Here is a 10,857-nt window from a genome sequence, read left to right as displayed (position 1 = left end):
TATGTACCAAATGTCTCTGGGTGTGCCCCGCACTGTCCTAGGTACTGCTGGGGATACAGGAACGAACATCCTTTATCATGCCATATGTGCTACCTGTTAAAAGAGGGCAAATTAAAAGCTTTTGAAAATGGAGTTGCCCATCCAGGTCCTGGAAGCTATGAGAGACAGGGCTGAAATCAGTTCAATAATAATCATAACTCAGAGGAACCTGACCATCCAGTGCCTGTAATTGGATTTTGCAATATGATAGCCCAAAGTACTGGACAGAGCCGTGGTGAAGACTAGTTTCTTCCCTTCCAGGACCTTTCTCACTACATTTTCAGAGTGACAGAGACCTCTACAAGCCAGCTTTGTTACTCACTTGAAGTCTGACGTCTTTTATGTTAGCTCTGTGGCAGCCTGAGCTGGACATGGCCAAGTCTTGCCCGTTGGCCATTGGCGTCCCCTGACATCTTCTTCTCCTGTGACAAAATTCTAGAGACCAGATGTCAAGACCTCACTCGGGGCAAGTTGATCTAAACCCATCAAAGACTAGGTGATTTGGTCTTAACAAACACCGGTATTAGTTTTGCAGAAATGGATTCTCTTTTACTAGAAGTTGACCTTGGTTTTCAAACTGTGTGGAGCCTGTGGGTCCTTCCTGCTCCACATTTCACCTCTCTGTTATCTTTTTGCACACACGTGAGGTCAGCAGTAGGCATCTCAGCCTGATCGGATGCCACATTCTTCCCAGCACATGGCTTTAGCTGCTCTGGCTTGTAATTACGGGCCGAACTGATTGCAGGAGAAGCAGCCCACAGAGATTTCTACTGCCAAGTAATTAGGGCCAGAGAAGTTCCACGGACCATTAGTGTCACTTTGGGGAACAGGATCTTACAAACATTGTGGCAGGCACTTGATCCAAAGTCCCATGACTTCTCAAGTAGGAATGAATACCAAAGAAAGAGAAAAGGAAGGTGGGACATGAATGAGACAACAAAGGTAGAGAAATTAGTGTGAGCATGATAGGGAGGAGGGGTGGAGAGGAGCAGAGAAACCTTTGCATCTGGGCAGTTTTCCATTTACCAAAGAAGACAACCAATGCAAACATTCATTTAAAGAATTGCCTCATTGTTTTGACCTTGAGGCTGTCCTTGAATAAAGCAGTGACAGTCACACAGGAAGGCACGGTTTGCTAGGTGAATTGCTATCCAAATGACAGCGCTTTGTTTCACATTGGCTTTTCTTATATCGGGAGCCGTTCTTTCTAACGCTGTCCCCGGAGTCCTGGGCACAGGATGTCATAGGACAGAGCCCCTGGTGTTGCATCTGAGTCTCCTTCTTTAGGAGCCCAATTCATTCTTCCCAGCAAAAGGTGTCTTGGCGAAGTCTGGGTAGTTATTTTGAGGCATTGGTAAAATGAATTAGTTTCAACAAGTGGTCTATCCTCTAACCCCCGCCCCCTCCACGGGAGACAGGGCTGGGAGAGGCAGGGAAATGGCCTGTTCTCCACTCTCATACTCAAAGTATCTTCAAATATATCGACTTTGTGATTTCCTTTAAACTGAGATGCCAGTGCATCCTGCCAAGGTAAAAGTCAGAGCTGTCCCCAGGTGGAGTGCAGCTTGGATTTCTGGCTGCCTCTACACCTGAGATTTCCTGATTTGATGGCACAAAATATTTTCGGTAAAAGTAGTTATTATATGACAAAATGTAAAAAACTTCATTTTATTTATTTATTTTTAAAGATTTTATTTATTTATGTGACAAAGAGACAGAGAGCACAAGTAAGCAGAGGCAGACAGACAGGGAGAAGCAGGCTCCCCGCTGAGCAGAGAGCCCAATGCCGGGCTCGATCCCAGAACCCTGAGATCATGACCTGAGCTAAAGGCAGATGCTTAACTGACTGAGCCACCCAGGTGCCCCCAAAAGACTTCATTTTAATACTCTTGTAAAACAAATTGGGGGAAAAAATGATGGAAATCTGTGCTGAGACTTTTGTTTTAGAAACTGGGTCACTCCAAGAGACCCCACAAATCTTGGGCTATGTACCCTCATCTTGGCTGGATATCTATCCTTTCATCTATTTATCTCTCTATCTGTCTGTCATCATCTATCTGTGTCTAATCTATCAGGAATCTACCTGTCAATCGTCTTTGATCTACCTATCTTTTTATCTATCAATCTAATCTATCTACCTATCAACTATTAATCTATCAATCACCTATTTATCTTGTCTCGCTTGTCTGGCTTATCTATCCCATCTATCTTCGAGGCACTGTTTCTTCACTGCAAGCTCTCCTGCAGGTTCTGGGAGATTCTGCCTACTGTACTCATCTCACACCTCAGAGTACAGCGGTGATCGGAGACGCTTACGTTATTCCTGCAGACTATGGACTGGTTCCTCCGTGTTCAGGCCTCCTGAGAACACCGAAAGCTGAGGCTCAGCCAATCAGCACCTCTGCGGGGGTTGTGCTAAGATTGACTCTGTTTGATTTGGTCAATGAAGCTTGTCTGGGGCATAACCTGTTAGTGGCCCAGCTTGAAAACAATTCTACTTGTGAAGTTCCCGGGGACAGACCGGTTTGAGCACAGCTACCAGTGGCCAGCCAACGACCTCCAAGGGCCAGAGGCCTGCTCTGTGAGATGAGGCCGGGCCCTGGGCTCACGAGAAGTCATAGATCAGACCCTGTGGATGGGAGAGGATTCCTACTCTGTATTCACCTGGAGAACGCCCAACTGTCTGCAGAGCCCAGGGTGCCCGCAGCCTTCTCCACACAGCTCTGTCCAGAGCCCGAGGCAGAAGGCCATTCTTCCCTTGTGTTCCCATTGATGTTTTGTCTTTGGGTCTCCAACTGTACTTGTGTGGTGATGACTTGTCTTCATGCTTGTCACCCCCGCCACACACACACGCACGCACACACACACACACACACACACACACACACGCTTTGGACTTCCCCAGGAAAGAAGCCGTGTTGGTTCATGCTTGTTTTTTAAAGGCTAGAACAACCCTCAGGTCTGGATTGAATAGCTTTTATTTCAGGTTTTTGCACGGACAAATGCAACATAATGAGAGGACGTGGGTGCTGGTGGCACGGGACAGTTGTCACATCTGATTTTCAATCTCCCTGTCTTTGACCAGTCGCCACCAAGCACATACAGAGCCTGCCCCCAACTTTTGTATCTTTCCCATGGCTCCTTAGTCCAGGGAAAATGTGACAGGGGTGGGCAAGAGGACAAGCACCACACCCCACATTGTGGAGCAGAGACTAGAGGATACTGTGATAACAGGTAGCTCCCCTAACACTGTGTTTAAAAGAAAAAAGCGTTTGTCTTTAAGAAAAAAAAAAAAAATTCTTCCTTCTAAATGTTTATCACGGATGATCTCCTGGGCCTCCCTCTGAGACCCTCGTGATGAAGAAGCTTCCATCTGATCAATGAGACAGAGGTGAAAATACCCCAGGGTATCTCTTGTTGGCTCTTGAAAATTTCTCTCGGAATTTTAATAAATGCCCCCTGGCGAGTCTGTGGTCGTCAAAGTTTACAGAGACACTGATAGAAAGCCAAGCAAATTGGAGCCTGGAAGGGTGGACATTCTGGGTTTGAGGAACTTGGGAGAATTGGATTTGTTCTGACCACAGGAAACAAGCAAAACCAAAACAAAACAAAAACCCAACCAAGTAGCATGAATATGGTCAATCTTTGATTATCCATTTGGAGGATTTAGGGTTCCTTTAACTTCTATAGGTTCCTGTTGAACCTCAATTATGATATCACAAGCTCCTGATGGCTTTCTGGCTGGACATTGGCACCTCTCTCGCAACATTTCCCTTAGTTCTTTCTGAGAGCTTTCGGGGCTTCCTTGGTGGCCTTGACAAGAGGTCTCAGGGCCCCTACCCCATTTCCTCATCTGGCCACGGGCCTGCCACCTGCTGCTGAGGCCCCCTGTGGGATCGCTCTTCCATGGCCCAGCTGTTATCTTACTCTGACCACAGAGTGGGGGAGGGGACATTGTTCTCCTGGATGTGGATAAGGTCCTTCCTTTAATACCTCGTAGAGCAGAGACTAGGCTGAAGTTATAAATAGGGCTCTACTGAAGGTTCTGGGACAAATGAAAGGGAAGTACAACACAGAAAATGTTACCTTGTCTTATGAACCCAGACCTACCCCAGCATATCTTACTGGGCAGGCTTCCTGCCTTCTTCCAGACTTGCCTCCGAGGGGCCACCATCAGTGGCCCCCAGATCTCTGTGCCTTAGAATGAGGGCCAATGTGGACCTCTGGCTTGGAAGTGAGGCAGACATTTCCTTACTTTTCCAGGGCTGCATTTAGGTTTTCTGAGAAGCTGATATGAGGACAGGATGAGATGTGCAAGAGAGGTTTGGGGGGAAATGTGTGTGAAGCACAAGGGAGAAGGAATGAAAGTGGGCAGACCCGCAGACAGAGACACAGGTCTGATACCCGTGGAGGGACAGGGAAGGAAGATTGGCTGGCAGGTCTCCAACTGCGGTGCAGCTTTGAGAGGGTCTTTCCAGGCTTCTGGGGAGACCTCAGGCAAAGGACGCCTGTTGGAAGGATCCCATGATGAGCAGCCGTGGACCGGCCCAAGTATATGGTATGTTTAGTCATTGGCTAAAAGCATCCAGAGAAAGTGAAGGCCCTGGAGGAGTCAAAGGTTCAGCCACTGCAGGTCATCAGTCTGCCACGCTCCCTGTGGCAGGCTCTCTCCAAGCTGGAGCAGAACAGCACAGTACACGGCTGCTACAGTCCACCCCTTGTGCCTGGCTGAATTCCTTCTCCAAGCAGGTGTGGGGAATTACGGTTTTGGTGGGCATTTCTTCCCAAGGAGAAACTTAGGAGAAGGAGGATAGTGGGAAGAACTTCGTCTGCTATCATTGCAGTGGGTCTTGGAACACTACACTGTCAATGTCTTCTTTCTTTGCTCTCTTTTTTAGGTTCCCCTCTTCCTAAGCTATCACCCCAACAGGGTGTGGAGAGGTCCATACCCTCATTCCTGAGGTTCTGAGGCCCTGATGACCATATCCTCGTCAGGCCAGGATGGATGCTGCCTGTGTTCCCTCATCGTTGTGTTGGGCAAGGGAGTACCAACAGACACCCCAGGGGTTCATCTGAGTTCCCTACATAATCCAGCCCACCCCTGCTGAATGAAAACAGTTTCATCTCCTCCTGCTGATCATGGTTAATTATCCCTGCCAAGATGGCGATTCTTCTTCTTGCCTATTGGCCAGTAGTTGCAGGGGTCCAATGTGCCTTGGCTGCAGCCATATCTTGGATTTCAAGAGCACTCTTGTGGAGTCCCCTGGCAAGAGTGCATGCCCTGTGGGGTCCAGGATCTCTAACCCCACAGACCCCAGAGTTGTAGGGACAGGAAGCACAAAGTCCCATCTATGGGTTGAATGTGCCTCCTCCCTCGAATTTGTGGCCTGAAATCTGCTAGGGAGAAACACTCCCATGCCTCCTCTACTCTCAGTTCTTAATAGTGCTACTTTACCTCTGACACCAGGGAGTTACCACGTATTCAGCAATTCTGCAACACCAGCTGGGTGTCCTACATTTAACTTAATTCTGAGAACGCCCCCTGGAGCTAGCATCTAATCCCTCAGGTTGTGGGCATAGTCCCAAAACACTACCCCCTCCTCAGATGCCTGTGCCCATCACAAGTCCTGTGCTTCTGACCAATGAGCTGGAAGTCAGAGGTTTTCACAACTTCCTCCTTGAGTTTGATCAATTTGAGTCACTCATTGATCAATTTGATCAATAGATCAATTTGATCAATAGAGTCACTCACAGAACTCAGAAAAAAGTTTATTTGGTAGATTTGCAGTCTATTACAAAGGTTATTAAGGAATACAGATGCATCATGTAGTGACCAAGGGCAGGCTGCCCCAAATATGACCCCCTTTGGCATATCAACTATTTAATTTTTTAAAAAGATTTTATTTATTTATTTGAGAGAAAGGATGGGGCATGGGGAAGGGCAGAAGGGTAGGGAGAGAGAGAATCTTAAGCAGGCTCCACACTTGGAGCCCAACATGGGAGCTCAATTCCAAGGCCCTGAAATCACAACCTGAGCCAAAACCAAGAGTCAGATACAACTGACTGAGCCATTCAGGTGCCCCAACATTCTGACTGTCTTAAATAAAAGTTACTTAAGGGCGCCTGGGTGGCTCAGTGGGTTAAGCCGCTGCCTTTGGCTCAGGTCATGATCCCAGGGTCCTAGGATCAAGCCCCGCATCAGGCTCTTTGCTCAGCAGGGAGCCTGCTTCCTCCTCTCTCTCTCTCTGCCTGCCTCTCTGCCTGCTTGTCATCTCTCTCTGTCAAATAAATAAATAAAATCTTAAAAAAAAAAAAAAGAACCTACAAAAAAATAAATAAAATAAAAAATAAAAGTTACTTAAGAAATAGCCTATGCAAAAAGGACATTCACCCTCCTCAGTCCCCCTGAAAGCAGGAAATAAATCTCCCACGTGAAAGCTACCTTCCGCGTACCAGGAGGTGCTAGTTATCCTCACCAGAGGTGAGGAATTTAGACAGAGGAAGCTCTACAAACAAACCTTGTTATTCTTATTAATTTACAATCCCAGCCCAAACTTTGTCTGACATTTCTTACTAATTGAAGCTCCCAAAGTTTTCTTTATCCTGTCAATTCCTCACAGAGTTATTGTCTCATTGTCTAAAAGGTATAAAAACTACCTGCCTTGGTCATTTCTCTGGGTTTCCATTTCATTATTGGACTTTCCTTGTGCACATAAGAAAACCTCAGTTTCTTCTTTCAGTTACTGTGTCCCGTGTCAATTTAATTCTTAGTCCCGCTGGAAGACCTTGAGCGCAGAGGAAGAATTTTTCCTTCCCTTCAACACCCAGGTGAAGAGATGTACAGGGTAAGAGCCAGAAAGATCCAAAGCCCAGGAGCTTCTGAGTTTGGGGTGTACCAGCCTCCTGCCATGCAGATCCATTCTTCCTGCTCACCAGCCCAGAAGATTTCTGAGCCCCATTTGTTTGCTTGTTTTAAAGATTATTTATTTATTTATTTGACAGAGAAAGATCACAAGTAGGCAGAGAGGCAGGTAAAGAGAAACGGAGAAGCAGGTTCCCTGTGGAACAGAGAGTCTGATGCGGGGCTCAATCCCAGGACTGAGATCATGACCTGAGCCGAAGGCAGAGGCTTTAACCCACTGAGCCACCCAGGTGCCCCTTGTTTGGGTTTTTAATGAACGTGATGGATTAAACCATTGTCCATTGGTGATTGAACTCAAGTGTTAACCTTCAAATCTCTTGGTGCAAACCTCTTCCTTAGGGGCCTTCCAAAAGTCACATCATTCACACAAGCTCAGGTGCCCAGGAAGGGGCTTGTTATGAATAGCAAAGACACGCATTTGAGCTTTATCTCTTTGGAGCTATTTTGGGAGCTGGGAATAAAGACACCCTTTTGCTCTTATCACTCAGGAAATTACAAAGGTGCCAGGAACTGTGGAAGAAGACCACATGTATATTTCTTATAATAAATTACAATATCATAAACTCTTAACGCCCAGGCTAGGTGTTGGGAGTGAAGTCTTTGGGAGATGGAGGGTCATGAGGCTGAAGCCTTATGTATGAGATTAATGCCCGAATAAAAGAGGCTCCAGAGAAATCCTTGCCCCTTCTGCCATAGGAACACAAGAAAAAGGGGCGCCTGGGTGGCTCAGTTGGTTAAGTGTTTGCCTTCGGCTCAGGTCATGATCCTGGAGTCCAAGATCAAACCCTGCATTGGGGTCCCTGCTCAGTAGGGAGACTGCTTCTCCCTCTGACACTTCTCCCTCTCGTGTTCTCTCTCTCTCTCACTCTCTGTCAATAAATAAATAAAATCTTAAAAAAAAAAAAAAGAAAACACAACAAAAAGCCTGTGACCCAGAAGAGGGCCCTCACCTGACCATCCTGGACCCTGGACCTCCAGCCTCCAGAACTGTGAGAGAGAAATTCCTGTGGCTTATAAGCTGCCCAGTTTCTGGTATTTTGGTCCAGACCCTGAAAGGACTGAGTCAGTCCCCATGTGGATTGTTGGGAATAATGGTAAGCGGGTTTTCTATTTGCCAGAACTAATTACCACACACTTAGTGGCCAAGAGCAACATGAATTTATTATCTTACGGTTTTGTCAATTAGAAGCTCAATACAGGTCTCACTGGGCTAATACCAAGATGCTCGCAGGGCCACACATCTTTTTGGAGGTTCTAGGGGAGAATCTCTTTTCTTAACTTTTTTATTGTCTAGAGGCCACTCACATCCCTTGGCTCATGGCCCCTTCCTCTATCTCTAAAGGAAGTGACATGAATCTCTCAGACAATTCTTTCACAGTCTCGTCTCCCTCGGACTGTAGGTGGGAACAACCATTCAGCAGGAAGGACCCAGGAGACCACGTGATTACCAGATAACCCAGGAAAATCTCTCCATCTCAAGGCCCTCAACTGAATCCCATCTGCAAAGTCTCTTTTGCTATTTGAGATAACCCTAGTCACAGGTCCTGGAAATTGGGCCAGGGACATCTTTGGGGGACCCTTTCTGTGCCTCCTGCGGTGGGCTGGGTATGAGGCCTGAACAGCATCCTACCCAGTTGGGGGAGTGCCAATTCTCACTACAGAGGTGTGGAACCACGCCTGTAAGCATATGGGGTCTTCAGGGGGTCTGAAGAGCTGAAATCCTAGAGGACATCCCAAGTTTCAAGAACCCAGATTTTTCCAAGCATGGCCCACCAATTAGCTTAACAAACCCACTTTGGCTAAGCAGGCTGACCTTACTGTCTGTCCTCTGACCTGCCGGGGCTCCCACTGACCACCCCCAACCAAAGACCAGAGGGTGAGGGAGCCCATCCTGCGGTCAGAGAGGTAAGCTTCCCGGGACAGGGATTGTGGTGCTGAGCAGCCTGGGGGTGAGGACAGCAGCTGGCATGTCCCCAAATTGTAAAAGTCAGGTGCAGCCCAAGGTCACACATACAGCTGAATAAAGGAGAAAAATAACAATTCATCTTTCATTGGTCGACTCAGCATTTTTTTTTTTTTTTTTTTTTTTTTTTTTTGGTGTCAGCATTGATCTTTCTAGGTGCTGGAGATACAAAGATGAGCAAGTAGTAACTTTGTTCCTTGTTGGGCATTCTGAGGAGTTAAACCCATGGGATGGAGTAAGGTTTGGGCACTGCTGCAGTGTTTTCCTGGCTCTAGATAAAGGTACAGGACCCCTGGGTGGCTCAGATGTTAGGTGTCTGCCTTCGGCTCAGGTCGTGATCCTAGAGTCCTGGGGTCAAGCCCAGCATCAGGCTTCCTGCTCAGCAGAAAGCTGGCTTCTCCTTCTTTCACTCCTCCTGCTTGTGCTCCCTCTCTCGCTGTGCCTCTCTGTGTCAAATAAATAAATAAAATCTTAAAAAAAAAAAAGAGAGATACAGGTGCTATTTTGAGTAAGAACCTGCCTATGTGTAATGACTGAGAGATGCTGGGGAGGATCTACTGACCCACTGGAGACTGGCTCCCATAATCTGATTTGGGAAATGGGTCTTCAAGGATTTTTTGCGTTTAAGGATCCACTATGAAAATGCAAATCCAGCCCCAGGAATAAGTAACTCCTTTAATCCTTGGCTCTTAACCATGGGTGTACTTGACAATCACCATGAGAGCCTTGAAAAACACAGATACCTGGAGTGAGGGGGGGGCGCATGGGAGGCTTAGTCAGTGGAGCATCTGACTCTATTTTGGCTCAAGTCGTGGTCTTGGGGTTGTGGGAATCAAGCCCCATGTTGGGCTCTGCACTCAGCGGGGAGTCTGCTTGAGATTCTCTCTCTCCCTCTGCCCCTCTGCTGGCTCGAACTCCCTCTCTTTCAAAGTAAAAATAAAAACAAAACCAGAGATACCTGGGCCATGCCTGGAGCTCCTGTTCAATTGGCCAGCAGGGTCCAGACTGTGGCATGTTTACTGTCTCAGGTGCCACTGGGGCTGAGAAGCCATGAGCACCACTGCCTGAAATCCTCATAGGTTTCTTTGGTTTTTTTTTTTTTTTTTTTTAGATTTTTATTTGTTTATTTGACAGAGAGAGAGAGGGAGAGCACAATCAGGGGGAACAGCAGGCACAGGGAGAAGTTGGCTCCCCACAGAGCAAGGAGCCTGATATGGGGCTTGATCCCAGGACCCCAGGATCATGATCCAAGCTAAAGGCAGGCACTTGACCAACTGAGCCACCCAGGTGCCCTTGAAACCTTCATAGGTTGAATGGATTCACTGAGAGCCAGCTATGTGCAAGACTGGTGCCAGGAGGTAGAGGAGGACATTAGAATTGAGAGGGGACACTAAAATGCCAAAGAATTTCCGGTTTTGTCCCATGCTGGCCACACCGGAGTGGAGGAGGCTGGAGAACTTGCAACAGGTCTTGTGATCACAGGGGCGTTCGAGGTGGGGTGAAGGGATCCCTGTCTGTTGGAATGAAGATGTTTTGGAGTATGTGTACCCGACGGTTCACATCGTACCCCCAGCGAGAGAGCCAGCTTTTGGGGCTGGGCCAGTAGGGGGGATGTGAGGGGAGGAGTCACCCTCAGGCCACACACATGGAGGCTGGATCCTGTCTTTCATCACAGTTTTCGTATTTTGTGCAGCATAGATATTTCACCTTAATTTTGATTTTTTTTTTTTTTTAAAAACATATTGCATTAAAGGGGAGCCTAGGTGGCTTAGTTGGTTAAGCGTCTGCCTTCAGCTCAGGTCATGATCTTGGGGTCATGGGCGCTACTACTGCTCAGCAGAGAGTTTGCTTCTCTCTCTCTCTCTGTGCCTTTCCCCCCTCCCTGGTCATGCATGCACGCTCTCTCACAAATAAAAAAAATTAAAATAAATAA

This window comes from Mustela erminea, chromosome 15 (assembly GCF_009829155.1).
Source record: "Mustela erminea isolate mMusErm1 chromosome 15, mMusErm1.Pri, whole genome shotgun sequence".
Taxonomy (NCBI): Eukaryota; Metazoa; Chordata; class Mammalia; order Carnivora; family Mustelidae; genus Mustela; species Mustela erminea.
Note: the sequence above shows the minus strand (reverse complement) of the source record.